This window comes from Etheostoma spectabile, chromosome 20 (assembly GCF_008692095.1).
Source record: "Etheostoma spectabile isolate EspeVRDwgs_2016 chromosome 20, UIUC_Espe_1.0, whole genome shotgun sequence".
Classification (NCBI taxonomy): Eukaryota; Metazoa; Chordata; class Actinopteri; order Perciformes; family Percidae; genus Etheostoma; species Etheostoma spectabile.
In genome coordinates, this window is record NC_045752.1 from 22,961,368 (window position 1) to 22,978,557 (window position 17,190).

Consider the following 17,190-nt stretch of genomic DNA (forward strand, 5'->3'; position numbering starts at 1 on the left):
TTTGTTTCCTTTGTAACCATAGCAACACAGTACCAGTGCATGTTGGAAACAGGAAGTAAAATTGCCATGCGGTAATCAGCTACAGGAATGTGTGAGCTCACTGTTGTCTGCCTCTGAGTGGTAGCTTTTCCTTCTCCCCTTTTGCTAGGCAACGTCTGTAAGTATTTCTCATTGTGTAACGTTAGGTATTGCTCATTGTTAGTTTGAACCATATTGAGGCAGCTAAGAAGCTAAATCGTTTTGCTAGGCAGTTAGCTTATGTTTCTTGCTGTTAGCTGTTTTGCTAGCTATAACTGTGATATGTGTTATTAGGCTACAGCGCCATGTAAGCTAAGCGGCGCTATTCACACTAATACTGTGCATTTGAGTTTGTTTTATAATACAGACTTCTCATTGTATTGTATTGCAGTTTCACAAATTCCAGTAAACTTCATGGAAATGAATCAACTGTGTCCTGGAGTTTCTTGGGAGTGTTTAAGCTGAATGGAAAATAGCCCAGACAGTGAAAAGACGGCAACACAGCTAACAAGGGAACACAAGGATTGCTATCTACGCAGCAGCCTCAATACCAAGAGACAAACGGCAACGCTACAGCTTCTTCTCGATATTGAAAACGCAGTGAGTCACAATGTCAAAACGTAGCAACAGTAAAAAAGGATATGGGAGAAACCAGGCTGAGACTGTGCGCTCAAAAAGCAGTCGTTCATCTGGTACATCGTCCAGCTCAAAATTAGCATGGCCGTCGTCATGGCAAAACAAAAGCAGAGCAGACGCACAAGCTAGAGGCACCGCACAAAGGGAAATTGAACTTAAAGTGGAGCAGGCACGAATTCAAGCTAATCTTGATGCTTTAATGATGAAAAGGAAAAGGATGCTGCCATAGCAGAAGCAAACACTCTTGGGCTGGTTACAAGATATGGGCTTCGAGTTCACAGGTGAGGCTAACAGCCCTGTCCCCAATCGGTCAAAGATCAACGTTCGCAGATTATGTGTCAGCACAAGTCAGCCTATACAGCAAGGGTCCATCTTTCAAAAGAGAAATGACTATGCTTCAACAACGTTTCAGCCTAACACCTCAACAAGCAATGTCATCCCTTCAACACCCACCACACTCAATGCAAGTAAAACCAAGCTGCTGCTTCCGCAACATTATGCCACACCAGGTCCTCAGCCCCTTCAAACCAGTGGGCACTGCCACAGCAAAGCTTCAATCAGCCTCTCAACTGTTCAACTCTTCACCTTGATGGGAATCGTCTGCAACAGACCTTCAAACCAGATCCTCATCTCGGCACCACCGCCTGCTCACAGCATGCCCGGGAGCTAGCTATGACCTTTCTGCATCCACTGGAGACCTCATCAAATATCTGCTCGCAGCCAATGGTGACATCAGGGCACCACAATACGATGACCAGCCAGTGAACTATTGGGCCTGGAAAACATCGTTCCTGAACGCTATCGCGATCTAGACCTGTCTGCGCAGGAGAACTTGATCCTCACTAAGTATCTGGGAAAAGAGTCAGCAGAACAAGTAAGAAGAATAAAAACAGTCAACATTAAGGATCCAGCAACTGGACTGCACATGGCAGGAGGCGCCTCGATGAAATATATGGCTGCCAGAGGCCGTCGAACAGGCTCTGTTAACAAACTAGAAAACTTTCCAAAGTTCACAACAAAGGATCCACAGAGACTCAGGGATCTAGCCGACGTTGTCAGAGCTACAGGCCGCCAAGGAAGACGGCTACCTTGCAGGCTTATCATACTTGGACACTCCAGAGGAATTAGCCTGTCATTGAGAAACCCATACAACTTACAAGAAAAGTGGCTTTACTTTGGTTCAAGATACAAACAGGAACATTGTAGTATTCCACCTTCTCCGTGCTGGTAAACTTATGCCACAGAGGCAAGGGCTCGCACAGACCCAAGCTTTAACCTCTTCATGCAAGCTCCGAGATGAGAAAGAGTAAGTGGGAGAGGCCTACAAAGACATCTGTATATGTTCACAAGACACAGATCTCAGGAACTGCAAAGGCCGAGTGTGGACAAAGTACGGAACGTATTGATCCAAATAAACACTGCCCTCTGCACAAAAAGCCCCACCCTTCTAGGAAATGCAGGGGCTTCCGTGAGAAGAGCATAAATGATCGCAAACAGCTTTTGAAAGAGAATTACATCTGTTTTCGCTGTTGCTCCTCTACAGAGCATCTTGCAAAGAATTGCACCGCTGAGATAAGGTGTGCAGAGTGTGAGAGCACTGCTCATGCGACAGCACTTCACCCTTACCCACCTACCTGGAAACCTAAACCGTTCCCCTCCACTTCAGAGGACGGCGGGGAGGAGGACAGAGAAGACATCCAGGAGGTCATGTCAACGTGCACACAAGTATGTGGCGAAGGATTGAGTGCCAGAGCATGCGCTAAGATCTGCCTCGTCAGTGTGTTCCCTAACGGCTGCAGGGAGGAGTCTAAGAGAATGTACGCCATACTGGACGAGCAAAGCAACCGCTCCCTGGCCCGGTCAGAGTTCTCGAGGGTTTTAAGATTTTCGGAAGTCCCTACCATATACACTCAAGACTGTGCGGGCGGGGTACAGAGACAGTGGGGAGGAGAGCCAGGGCTACACTGTAGAGCCGTGGACAAGAAAGTAAGCATTCGTCTGCCCACACTCCTCGAGTGCAACCAAACCTACCAATCGTGACGAGATTCCTACCCCGGAAGCAGCCTACCATCATGCACCATGAAGCACATCGCCAACAAGATTCCCCCTCTGGATCCGGACGCCAAAATTCTCCTCTTACTGGGCAGGGACATTTAGGGCACACAAGGTCCGAGAACAGATAAGTGGCCAGGAGACACAACGTTTGCTCAAAGGCTCGACTAGGATGGGTCTGTAGTCGGTGATGTGTGCCTTGGAGGTGTCACAGACCAGTCGAGGCAAGGAGTTACAAAACAGCCATCTTAGAGAACGGTCGTACGAGGCATCTTCAGCCATGCAGCAATCAGATCAGAGTAAAAGAAGTATTTGATCAAGTGCTAAGACATCACCATCATCCAGCATCAACCTCCACCCATGACCCAGCGATGCTTGTTGGAGATTACTTGGGCCAAACTATCTTCACTCGTACTCCTGACGACCACAGACTCGCTCCATCCATGGAGGATCTGGAGTTTCTGAAGATAATGGAAGCTGAGTGCTACCAGGACAGCTCCAAAAGTTGGGTTGCACCTTTACCCTTTAGGTCGCCGAGACAGCGGCTGCCTAACAACAGGAAACAGGCTTTTGACCGTCTTGTCTCACTCCGGCGCTCATTGGAAAAACGACCACAGATGAGAGCCGACTTTCTTGAGTTTATGGAGAAGATGCTCAAGAAAGCACATGCAGAAGTTGCCCGGCCATTGCGGCCCGGGCAAGAGTGTTGGTACCTGCCCCTGTTCGGTGTGTATCATCCTAGGAAGCCGGATAAGATCCGTGTAGTCTTCGACAGCAGCGCGTCACATGAAGGAGTGTCGCTCAACGATGTCTTGCTCACTGGCCCTGACCTTAATAATAGCCTGCTAGGTGTTCTCATGAGGTTCAGGAAGGAACAAGTGGCAGTCACCGCCGACTGAGCACAGTTCCACTGCTTTGTCGTTAAGGAGGACCACGTGACTTTCTTCGTTCCTGGGGATAAGAACAACAACCTTACTCTGACATTGGGAAACAGGATGCGGGTTACCTTTTCGGGAACAGTCCCTCACCTGCCGTTGCAGTATATGGTCCCGACGGGAGCTAAGGAAGCAGAAGCCAACTATGGCAGTGATGCAAGAAGTCATCGATCGTGAGTCTACGTTGACGATGCTTTAAAGTCTTTTGGCACAGAGGAAGAGGCCATCAACGTCCTTGGACGGGCGCAGAGATGCTTGCAGCTTCTAACCTCAGGTACACAAAATCGCTTCCAACGACCAGCAGTATCGAAGCATTCCCCACTGAAGATCGTGCAAAGATGTCAACAGCCAGATCTCTTCGTTGATGATCTGCCATCCAACGTAGCCTTGGATGTTCTGAAAATGCGCACAGACACCTTCATGTTTCAAATCGAAGATGACAAGAGCCGTTCACTCGCAGAGGGGTACTCTCAACTGTGAATAGCCTTTATGATCCACTAGGTTCCTCGCACCCATCACGGTTCATGGGAGACGAACTCAGGGAACTCACCGCACAATCAGAGGACTGGGTTCACCTCTTCCTAAGGCATGGAATTCGAGTGGACTAGATGGAAACACACTCCAAGATAGAAGGGCTCCAGATACCACGCCTTATAACACCTCCTCCCCGCGCTGTCGCTAGAGATACTGTCTTTGCTGTGGAGCATAGTCAAAGCCATAGCAGCTGTGGCCTATATCAAAGTTACAAGCCACCAGACAGACTGAGATTGGCTTTGTCTTCGGGAAGGCAAAGTGGCCCCCCAGCCTAGCTTAACTATCCCGAGACTGGAGCTCTGTGCAGCGTACTCGCCACTGAGATCGCAGAGATGGTAGTTACAGAGCTGGACACAACGTTTGACAACATCACCTACTACACAGACAGCAAGGTTGTATTAGGTACATCCAGAACCAGTAAGGAGATTCTATGTCACGTACAAACAAAGGATCCAACGTATCCAAATCGCCTTGTCCGGCCAGTGGAAGTACGTCCCAACGCACCTAACCCGCTGACATTGGGACAGAAACTGTGACACCAGCCATGCTGAGCAGCACAACTTGGCTAAAGGACCAGCCTTTCTCCATGATGCGTCTTCACATGCATCTGAGCATCAAGAGACTTATAACCTGATGACCCTGATATGACTCTGAAGTGGCGCCCCAGGTGGTGACAAGGCTACAAATGTTACCAGAGATGTGATACCCCCACAACGCTTTGAACGTTTCTCCAAGTTCAGCACTCCCTTAAAGCCGTAGCACACTCATCCATGTGGGCTCGTTCCTTTGCCCACTCCACCCAGAGAATGTCAAGGGTGGCACATCTGTCGCTACAGAGGAGAGTTGCTGAGAGCCAAGTGTGCATTGTCAAGAGCGTCCAGAATGAGTGCTATACAGAGGAACTTAAGTGCATCAACGCAGGATCCAACATCCCATCTTCCAGCAGCCTGTGGAAATTGCACCCCACCCCGGCAAAGATCAAATGCTTATGAGTTCGGTGGACAGCCGAGCTGGACACATAGCGGGTCACCCTATATGTCAATGTGCTTTTGTTTATGTAACACAGACAGGAAAATAAAACCTTAACCCACTGTGTCCTGGAGTTTCTTGGGAGTGTTTAAGCTGAATGGAAAATAGCCCATGACACAGACCTTTGCCGAGGAATGCCCTATTCCGCAATATTAATGCGGTGGGAATTTTCCCAATTGGGAACTTTTCCCGATTATTCCAACACTACATCAGTACAGCACATATAAAAAAATAAAAATAATTTGTATATCCGCCCCCTAATTTGGATTCAATCCAAAATGAAATGGGTCCTTTTTGAGCCTGTGCTACACCCTTCCATCATTATTCATGAAAATCAGCCAGTAGTTTCTTCTGTAATCCGGCTGACAGACAAACAAAAAAAAATCAACAGACAGACAAAGCTTAAACCATAACCTCCTTGGTGGAAGTAATGACAAAGTGATAAATATAGGTTCAAGAACATTATGGTTTTCCTTGAAATCTTAACATGATAACATGATCTTAACATGATAATAATATATGATTCATTTTGAATTCAGTTTCTTCATATCTGACAAAATGTGAGACACTCAAAGGTTGTCATTGTTAACGATGGAGTCTATCAAAAAAATTTAAGATTATTTTATGGCTATGTTTTCACAGGAGAGACGAAGGCATGAGAGAGAGGGGGAATGACATGTAGCAAAGGGCCGCAGGTCGGAGTCCAAGGATTAAACCTCTACACATGTGCCCCTGCTCTGCCAACTGTGCTGACCCGGCCACACAAACAACTTCACACATGCATGCGCATGAGTCAGTCTACATGTTAGGAGGAGCGCAACTCTACGGCGTTAACATGTGCCTCATTCCTGAGAGAGTAATTGTACGTTTTGAGCACAAAGAACTATATTTTGCAAGCACATTACTTTACATTTTGAACAGAAATCAACACTTGCAAAATTAGTTTTGTTTGAGCAAAAAACAAACTATTCCGTGCTCAATAAATATATTTGCATGTTTGGTATTATTAATGTGTAATAATACCCCTCAAAGTGCTAACACATTATAACACTTCACAAGTCACCTCTCTGATCTCCAGTGAAACCATATCTCGGTAGTAGATAGCAAACGTTTCTGCTTTTTGAGAAAGAGGAAGCAGATGTGTTGTAGATGCGACCGGAGCAGAGTTGGTGGAAGAAGTTTTGTACACAGTGTGTGCAGCGTCCAAAATAAACCCCAGTCTGAAAGCCAAGTTCATTAATTTTCTCAGCAGAAACGGGATTTTAACCCCAACGTTACTCACTTAATAACGTCAGCATGGAAGTAACGAGTCTCCCCTGGTTTTCCGATCATGGTCGGAAACGAGCAAGCAGGAAAGGTTAACACAATGAACATTTTCTATTAAACAGCTTATTAACGGCTGCTTGTTGCCCCGTGTGTGCTGATGCGCTCATCTGTTGACACATGTGAAGGCCTTCCTACAGCTGCTTAATAAAAGCAGGTTTTCCACACAAAAACGTAGCCTACATATGTCATTCGTGTGAGAAATAAAATGAGATTTTAACTGTGTCAGGCTTGGGTCAGGCTCAAGCACAAATTTTCTAATACCTGTCGGCCTTGGGCCGGTTTCAGTCAAGGCTCTGTCGGACGCGGGCCGGGCTCGGACAGAAAAATTTGGCCTGATCCGGACTCTAGTAGCTAGGTATTACTGTTCAGTCTCGCATTGCGAGACCTATCTCCACAGTACTGCAAGGTGTGTTCAGATGACATGTCAGCTGCATAGCACCACACCAGCGGCTTTCTCCTCCTTCTCTCCTCCACAGCGGACGGGCTCCCTGCTCATGGCTAAGGTTCTTGTTGTTGATGTGTCTGAATGCCAAGTAGCATTCCCCCTAACCCGGGAGATGGACGGCAGTCCCGACAGCGGCAGAGCCTGGCCTCCATCCCGTTCCCCTTTTTTTGTCCGACCGCCAGCCCACACTGCCATCTCCTCGAAACCAGGTCCATGCTCTCTTCACAGACCAGTGTTCCGCCTAGGAGGCCGCGATGCTGAACAATACTGTTTTTACTAGCATGACCGCTAGCTCTGCTGTCTTCGCCATGGCTGCTAAGCTGTGGCTGTTCCCCACTGAGGCTGGGGCAGCCATGGGCTGTAGGTAGTTGGGGGGGGGGGGGGGGGGGGGGGGGGGGGGGGGGGGGGGGGGGGGGGGGGGGGGGGGGTTGCGCTGACACACCTCCTGGAGAGCAGCGCTTCGGCCACAACAGCGGCCCTGACTCCAGCTCCACCTATGGCGGCGCTGCCATGAGGCCCGGCCGGCAGCACCCACAGCAGTGACGGGGCACTGGGAACGTGTGTCTCACTCCAGCTAGAGTTGGAAACAGAGTGGCGTTTTTAAGGGCCACACAGTTCCCTCTCAGGTAGTCCGCCTTGTCTGTCCTTAGCATCATGCGGCCGCTGGACTTCATGTTTCACCTCACACACACACACACACACACACACACACACACACACACACAAACACAAAGGCTCCCCGCCACACCCACGTGCAGTAAACGGTCAGAGACAGCCACACTTCGTCAGAATTGACAGGCTCACCTTTTTATTTTTTATTCCACTTCTTCTTCTTTCTTTTTTTTTTCTGTGTAGGTATGATTACCTTTTTGTTTTTTTAAGGGAAAGACAGGAGGCAAAAAATAGGTCATGTTGATGCTAGCTGTGATTGATAGCTGTGAGAATGTACATTAATGGCATTTCGTATTATTTTTTTATTATTATTTCTTTTTTTGGGGGGGGGGGTTGTGTGAACACACTAGCTGCCAAGAGGTATATTGGAAGGGTGGATGAGGGTAATCTTGTTTCTGTATGCTAAAAAGAAAAACTGAAGGAAAATGTACTCTTTGATGTAACCTGAATTGTGCAATTCCTTTAGTAAAAATAAATAAATAAATACATAAATAAATAAATAAAGAAATAAAAATAAGAATTGACAGGCTCACACAAACACACACTCAGCGTGCATGTTCATAGCCTACTCAGTCTTTCTCCACCTCCCAGCTGATCAGAATGGTGAGTGAACGACTTGTGAGAATCAAACTACCGCCTTTTCACAGCTGCTGGGGGGGGGGCGATGCTCACTGGTGCGTACACAGCCGACTCACAGGCATGCATGTGCTGCTCTCTCGGTCACGCTGTAGCGCGGGAACGCTCAGCATTCTCTGTTGCTATGGCAACAAACAACACATGGCTATATGCCTCAACTCGCCAGCCTTTCCCCGGCTCTTACCGGCGTGGTAAAAGCTATCATGCTGTCTCGAGTTCAGATAACGGCTCTCCATTTGACACCTTGCGTTCGTGGTGCAGTAGGCGGAGTCCCGTCACACCCACACTGTGGAAACAGCGTGAGCGAGCGCCCACTCAGTATGTGCATGCTATACAGTCACCCCTCCCTCGGTTGTCTAATGGGACGGGGAGACCTCTGACTCGATGACCCGCCATGTATCTACACCATCATGGCGCGTTCTCTGTTACTATTTCAACAGACAACACACAAATGTGCGCCCCACCCTCTCAGCAGGGTGTGAAAGCTTGCCACCCAGCAATGCATGGCTGTCAAGCTTATCCCAAAAAGGCTACGCCCCAGTTTACCAGCCCTCCACCTCCTTTTCGACTGTGTTTTGGAAACAACCGTGTCATTTCAGGGGAGATCGCCACTCTGACGTCAGAGCTGGCAAAGCTGCCGGCAAAGGATGATTCTTTTTCCCCCCGCGTCCCTCCAGGAGAATAGAATGACGGTTTCTATTTCCGTTACTTCTCACACCGGGAAAGACGGGCGGAATGAGGCCCTTCTTGACCTGTCTCAATTCAATTATGAACATTATGCAGCGCCCATTCCACATGCTGACGATCACATCCGTGGATCTGAAAAACGCTCAGGGTCAACGCCTTTTCTCAGCGACCATGGCCCCGGGCTCTCCTGAACAATTTTCCCCCCAGTCCTTCTGATTCCTCGCCTCCTGGGACGCATCCAGGAAGAGGGCTTATTGGTCATTATGGTGGCACCAAAACGCACTACCACCTGGTTCCCGACCCTGGTTCAACTACTGCCGTTGTCCCCATGGTAACTGCCGTGGCAAGGGAACGCATTGTTGCTGCTGGACGGTGTGATGTTCCACCCCCCGGTGATAAGCCAGCTGCTATGGGCCGGGCCACTTAGCGAGAGCATTTGGAGGGGATAGGCTTGCGCACTGTCCAGGGTGTGTGAGCTCCCTCCACTACGGCGGCGGTGGATCTTTTTTTCCAGCGCTTGTGTGTGGAGAAAGGAGCAGAACCCTCTAGTGCCTCTTGTCGTAACTTCTTCCACAAATTGGTGGTTAATGATTTGGCTCCGTCTGCAGTTAAAGCCTACATAGCACCTATTCAACCTGCAACAAGGGCTCAGAGAGGTCAGTTTTTATGCACCCCCTGGTAAACATTGTTTGAAGCGGGTCAGATACAAAAACCTGCTGTGCGTTCTCTCACACCTCAGTGGGATTTAACCTTGGTGGTCCGAGCTCTAAGGAACCCTCCTTTTGAGCCTGTGGCACAAGCCCCTCTCAGGCATTGGCTGAGAGGGTGAGTGATTTATGCACGCTGGCGGTTTCATCATCCAGCCTCTCCATTAGAGGGGACGGGAGCGCGACCACCTTAAGGCAAAATCCATCATTACAATGAAAGTTTTAACAATCCTTTTTCGACAAGGGAGTTTTTCCCTTCGCCTAGTAACAATGCGGTAGAGGCGTGTCACAGACTTGCCTGGTGTGCACGTTATTCCAGTACCTTTTACACACGGCAGACATCAGATGAACACAGCAGATGTTCGTTCACTACGGAGAACGCTCACAGTGTGCCGCTCTTTGGAGCAGCGTCTGTCTCATTGACTGTGGGGAACCATCACCCAGGTCTATAGCTCAGAGGGGGTGGAATCCCCCCAGGACATTTGGGCACTCCACGAGAGCGCTGCCAGCGGCCGCAGCCTCCTCAGAGGCATGTTGGTGGCCGACGTTTGCGCAGCCGCTCCCTGTGAATCCCCGTGCCCGTTCATCTGTTTTATCTGTACGGTGTGCAGTTTTACCCGCACTTGACGGCAGATCTGTCAGGTTTGGTTTTGCTTCTGTCTCCATCCTCCTGCGCTTGAGTGGCTCGGAGGAATGCAGTGTTCATTATAAAACATTTCTACAATCCACATGACATGGGCCTCACAATCAGTGGTAGGCCTACTCTTGATGCTAACAGTGTGTTATGATTAACTAATATTGTTCAGTGGGAATAGTTAAACAAATGAGTCTATGTTCTGCTTGAGGACCTTGTGTTTCAGGTTGCATTAACTACATCAGCTTCGCCCTTAACCCAATAGCACTAGCTCTGAGAGGAGAAACCCTATACAAAATAGAATGATAGTTACGTATTGTAACTGCAGATTCTATGAGTATAGGCACAGCTCTCTAAGATTCGGGCTGAAGCAAAATGCTGATGTTGGGAGCAGATCTCTGGTCACGCCACTTTAATAAACAGTATCTGCGCACGTAAAAGAGGCCCTTGCGGGGCACAGGGCACGAAATAAATCTTTCACCCAATAGCAATAGCTCTTAGAGGGCTGGGCCTTTACTCATAGAATCTGGAGTAACTATCTCTCTACCAGTATGCTGACCAACAGGTGTTGCGCCAAAGACTGATCCCCGTAGATTAAATTCTCCGATTGGTTGGTTTTGTGATACACTTGAAACGCTATGAAAGTTTGAGCGAGTGAGTCAGAGTTGAGCAAGCACAGAGTGAAGAGGTGGAGAGAGAAGGAGAAATGACACGGAAATAGAGTTCTCTTTGCTCAAAACATACAATTACTCACTCAGGAAAGAGGCAAATATATAACGCCATACAACCATCAGGGTTGATGAATGGATTTTGAAAGATGTGGCCATGAAAGATTTGTTCAATTCTGTGCATCTGAGTTTACGCACATTTTTTTGACAATTTTACAGTCAAACAGCAAACAAAATCCAGGTGGCCTGAATGAGAATTAGGTGTAAAAGGGTTAAAGTCTTTCAAACATTGAAGAAGCGCTTTTCTTTTGTGGGTGAGAGGTGTCTATCCCAGCGGATCTATGCAGCTCTGGTTGGAGTGTACAATTGAATGAATGAATGAACTAATGACATAATGGCCAGGCAGAGCAGCTAGTGACAAGAAAGGTGTCTGAAAAAGGCAGAGATATAATTGTTCTACCCATACTGATTAAACAAATACAATCTGACTGAAAACATGTCACACTAATAAGCTGACAAGGCACATGTTTCTGAATGTCAGTGATTAGCCCCTGAGAGAGGCAGTAAACACCTGACCAGGACATCTCCTCCTCACTCCAACTACATCCTCAGAGGGTAAATGGGTCTTTTTAGATAAACTACTTTGCCTTTAATTGCTGTATCTTATTTATGACTTGCTTCAGCTTTAGAAGTTAGTTTAGTTCCATTACATTCCAGAAGGTTAACTATGTTCAGAGGCTATAGGTAAGTCATAATTTCAGTCATGCTAAATTGGATATTTTAAATCGGCTGCTGACAGAAAATACAACGTACACTGAACAACATTATAAACGCAACACTTTTGTTTTTGCCCCCATTTTTAATGAGCTGAACTCAAAGATCTAAGACTTTTTCATACGCTTTTTCACACACTTTACACAAAAGGCTTATTCCTCTCAAATATTGTTCACAGATCTGAGTGAATCTGTGCTAGTGAGCACTACTCCTTTGCCGAGATAATCCATCAAGTGTTGCATATCAAGCTGCTGATTAGACAGCCTGGTTATTGCACAGGTTAGGCTAGCCACAATAAGAGGCCACTCTAAAATGTGCAGTTTTATCACATAGCAGAATGCCACAGATGTCACAAGTTTTGAGGGATCGTGTAATTGGCATGCTGAGTGCAGGAATGTCCACCAGTGCCGTGAATTGAATGTTCATTTCTCTACCATAAGCCATCTCTAAAGGCGTTTCAGAGAATTTGGCAGTACGCCCAACTGGCCTCACAAGCTCATCTGCATGCTCGGTGTCCTCATCGGGGTCTCGACATGACTGCAGTGTGTCGTCGTAACCAACGTTTGATGGTGTCTGGCACAAACAAGTGCATTTTATAGATGGCATTTTGAATGCACATAGATACAGTGAGGAGATCCTGAAGCCCTCTGTTGCAGCATGATAATGCGGCAAGGATCTGTAAACAATTCCTGGAAGCTGAAAACATCCCAGTTCTTTCATGGCCAGCATACTCACCAGACATGTCACCATTGAGCATGTTTGGGATGCTCTGGATCAGCGTATACAACAGCGTGTTCCAGGTCCTGCCGATAACCACCAACTTCGCACAGCCATTGAAGATGAGTAGACCAATAATCCACAAGCCACAATAAACAACCTGATCAACTCTATGCGAAGGAGATGCGTTGCAAAGGAGATGTGAGGCTAAAAAAGGAAAACATAAATCTGACAAAAAGTGCATTTGAACTCTGTTGAGAAAGGCCTATATAATTTTAAGGTTTAATTAAGTTTAAAAACAATTTGCACGTTATTTATTTATAATATGCTACTGCATTAATCTCTTGCTTCATTGCCAGTTTCTCGCACTCATGCACAATGCAGTCATAGAGGATTAAAGATAAAACTTGGAAATGATCATCAGTGTTGGGAGTAACAGATTACAAAAGTAACGCAATTACAGTAATGTATGCAAACCATTGCAAATCATTTAAATACATTAAGTATTATTTCCTGTTGCTGTATTCGATGGTTGAGGTGACTGCAGAGACAGATACATTTGCGAGATGGATATTATTTTCAGGAGTTATGACGCTGCGTTGAAGTGAGGTGTCCCGTCTCTGTCCCCGGGGTCAGACCCAGAACCAGAGACGGCACAGACAACATCTGTGTCCAACAGGTGACGGTCAGCGCGGACAGCAGTGTGTCAGCTGCTGACAGATAGAAACATGTTGGGAATTAATATTTAGGCTTCTACACGTAATATTGTTACATTTTATCAGCTGTGAATAGTAACTCTGCCTGTAGTGGAACGGCTTCCAATGACGACCAAAACACTTGTCTTTTACTGGGACAATTTACTGTTCAATATGTTGCAGTTTTACAAGAGGAAAGTGAGTAGACGACAGGTTTTGCAGCTAGTGTCTTACTTTCATCTCAATAACTAGCAAGAGTACACAATAGGCAACTTCCGTAAAAATAAAAGCACTTCCTGCAGTAAAACTAAATTAATGTTAAACAAATAAAGTTGCATACTTTTTCCACATATCAGCCGTAAATCAAGTACTGTAAATACTTTAATTAGTGAGTTTTAATCACACTATAATTGACTGAATAGAATAGACTGTTTTAAACTAAACATGAATTTCTTAATCAAGTGTATTTAATTAAACATTTTACAACTAAGCCGCATTTCAGTACAACTGTATGGTACTTTTTGAGTATTTTCATTTTCTATTGTACGTTTTACATTTTTTTTTATTGCTGTAGTTACTTTGCATATCATATTAATGATATAACATATTATGAATAATCTATGATGTATTAAAGTTGATAAAGAGGAGACTTTAATGGTCCGGTGGTTAAATTCAAATGCTCGCTGTCAAACTTCTGCTGTTATTTTGGTGAAAGTAACTCAAAAGTAATGCCAAAGTAGTGTAACACATTACAACTCATATGCAGTAATATTGTAATATAAGTAATTACTCTCAAATGACAGTACCTAGTAATCGATAATGTATTATGTCTTGCCCAGCACTGATTATCATTGACCAATGCAACATTGTATGTGTTCTGGCCAATAACAGATTATCTCATTGTGTTTGATCTCCATTCATAAAAATGGAAATGGAAGAATATGACTTTGATTATACTTCAGATTTGACTATTAATTTTGTAATGCAGGGCAACAGATACGTTGGTGATATCTCTAGTCTTTGTATCAGGGATGCAGGATGGACAGATAAATGAGGTATATTATAACACATTATCAGAAGAGGAGAAAAGAAAGAAAATAAAAGGACAGAGAAGACATTGTGAAGCTGTGAATGGAGACGTTGAATCGTGAAAGAGCTGAGAGTCACTGAAAGACACAAGGGAAGTGTCTTGGCTTTGATTAGAGCTGTGGTCTCTGCCTTTGACAGCCAATAAAGGTCAGGAAGCCACAGGGAGGCTTAAGAGCTAATGTCAGCCTTTCACCTGGGAGACGTGTTTGTGTGTGTGTGTGTGTGTGTGTGTGTGTGTGTGTGTGTGTGTGTGTGTGCGTGCGTGCGTGCGTGTGTGTGTGTGTGTGCGCAGATTGTATTCCACCACATATACAGTACATGTATGTGTACAATGGCCTAAATGTGCCTGTGCGTGCATGTATTTGCATCTCCCATTTTCCTGAGTAGACAGAGCGGTCTGCAAGCAATTATAGGGATGAAGATAATAATAAGCTAACAGAGACGCAGTTTCATATTCATGTGTTCTGAGGGATGTCAAAGGCTGTCAACGGTGTCACTGAGTGTACTTGTGTGTGACAAAGAAGATCCATGTCCTGGCTCTCTGTAGAGTGTGAGAATAGGTGTCATTGTCTCTGTAAATGTCCATGTGTCCATGCTCAAGTGCGGGGAAGATTCCATATTCACTCTCTTCACAGGTTGTCAAATGATTTCAATGGTGCCACTTGGCAAGAAAGGGTACCATGTCAGATGTGCCCCACTGAGGTCCCTTTATTCCCATTGTCACTGACATTTAGAAAGGCCCATATAAAATAGATAGCATGTTTAGAGAGCTGTCTGAATGTACAGGGGATTTATACAGCACTTTCTGGTTGACAAAGGGAATGTGAGCCTAACAGCAGGAACACACCACAGTGTGAGTGTAGCGCAGCTATTTTTTATTTCGGGTGGCCGGACAGATTGGATAACATGGGCGGGAAAATAAAAATAGCTGCGCTGCAGTGATAGATTTGGCATCTCTTCTATTTCTTGCGTGATACGCGAGCGTACAGTAGGGGTCGAGCCAGACAAGCAATCTCATACAGGAAGAGCACAGTGCAGCCGGATACTTAACCAAAATAAATATATTTCAAAGTAAAACAGCCAGGTTCATGGTGATTTGGGCTGTCTTGACTTCTCACAGCGAGTCAAGCGATCATGCACACGGAGAAAGAGGCCGACGGACATACAGAGAAAGAGAGACACATGCACACTCACACACACACATACAGTCAAACACTAGGCTACAATTACCACATTTTTTCCCACTAATCCTGTCTCTTTCCATAGGAAATGGAGAGAGAGAGAGAGACACAGACGGTTAGCGCGTAGTCTTATGCATGTGGTTTGTTCCAGCTGTGAGGACAGGCTACAGGTGGAAGTGGTACAATGTGCTATAACCCTGTGTTGTCTTCAACCATGGTGAAAATAGACCCGTTCTGTTTTGTCTGTTTTATTAAACATAAAGCATAAATGATCTCCTAATTCTGTGTTACATCTTTTTAGCCAACTTTTTTCCAACTTATCACTGCTAGTTTTACACTTTTTTTATGGAAGTCATGGTCAATACAACTAATTCATCTCAATTTTTGCCCACATTGTTTGCTAAAAGACCCAGAAATTATAAACTATTTTAGCTACTAGTTAAGATCAGAGGAACATATGTTGATGCATAATTACAGCCTGTTTTGTGTATGGAACTGTCCATGTTATTTTTGGGCAATTTGGTTGATAAAAACCTATATTTTTTATATAGACACTTTAAAAAGGGGTCAAATTTGACTTGAGGACAACACAAGGGATAATAATGGTGGACAACTCTGGTTGTAGAAATAACTAGTTGTGTTTAATCACCTTTTCTCAAGGGCCTACACAGGAACTGGCACTACAAACCTTTACCAGTAGTACAAGCTTACATACTGAACAAATTATTCAGTTACTGGTTGTAAGTACAGCTAAGCATGACCTAGATTTCAATCTAACGTGGGGTCTTCCTCTCTTGACTGTCCAGTAATGCCCCTGTTAAAACTCGGTGTTGCCGTTGATGTGGTAATTAGTTTCTGCGTTGTGTTAGGATGATAGTGGTGGACTTGCGGATGGCGGTTAGAGTCAACAAGCACTTCGGCATCTGAGTGATACAAGCCCACTCTCAGTAAAACTATTCAGCCTGGTCTGGCTTGTTTCTCCAGTGATGGGATTCATAGTGGTAAAAGTTACCTACTGTAACTTAGTAACCTACTAAATATGATATATAAAATGACAGCATGAAAAATTTGAAAATATGCACACTTTACAACCACCAAATACAGATAAAATTGATGGGAAAAATAATGAAATCTCAAATTGTGTGTTTAATATAACATGCAAGAGGCATGTTACTAATGTCAGTGTCAATTACATTGGTATTGCACCTTTTATTACAAGTAAACCCAAAGTACTCAACATTAAAAGAGCATGCACGGACGCCTGGGTAGCACAGTTGGTAGAGCGTGCGCCCATATACAGAGGTTTACTCCTTGACGCAGCAGGCCCGGGTTAGACTCCGATCTGCGGCCCTTTTGCTGCATGTCATCCCCCCCCCTTTCATGTCCTCAGCTGTCCTGTCAAATACCGGCCTAAAAATGAGTTTAAAAAAACAAAACAGCATACACGTAAAAACAAAGCATGAACTGAAATAAGAATACAATAAAATAAAAATAGATAAATAAAAAAGTGCCACCATACATATTCGCACATGTGCACACACACACACACACACACACACACACACACACACACACACACACAAAAAAAAAAACAAACACACACAATTTAAACTAGGGAGCTTGTATATCACTCTCTGCTCTCTCTCTCTCTCTCTCTTTCACACACACACACCACACACACACACACGCACACACACACAATAAAATTAAACAAATGCCTGACAGAATAAAAAGGTTTTGAGTTTGCTTTTGAAT

The 17,190-nt window shown here is 45.3% G+C and overlaps 1 long non-coding RNA gene across 1 annotated transcript; it reads left to right on the forward strand.

Moving 5' to 3' along the window:
• Positions 1 to 5,771: 5,771 nt before the first annotated feature.
• LOC116670200 (uncharacterized) lies at positions 5,772 to 15,455 on the forward strand. Its single transcript, XR_004326966.1, has 3 exons — positions 5,772 to 5,782; positions 11,715 to 11,723; positions 15,339 to 15,455. It is a non-coding gene; the product is annotated as an uncharacterized LOC116670200 (long non-coding RNA).
• The last annotated feature ends 1,735 nt before the right edge of the window (positions 15,456 to 17,190 follow it).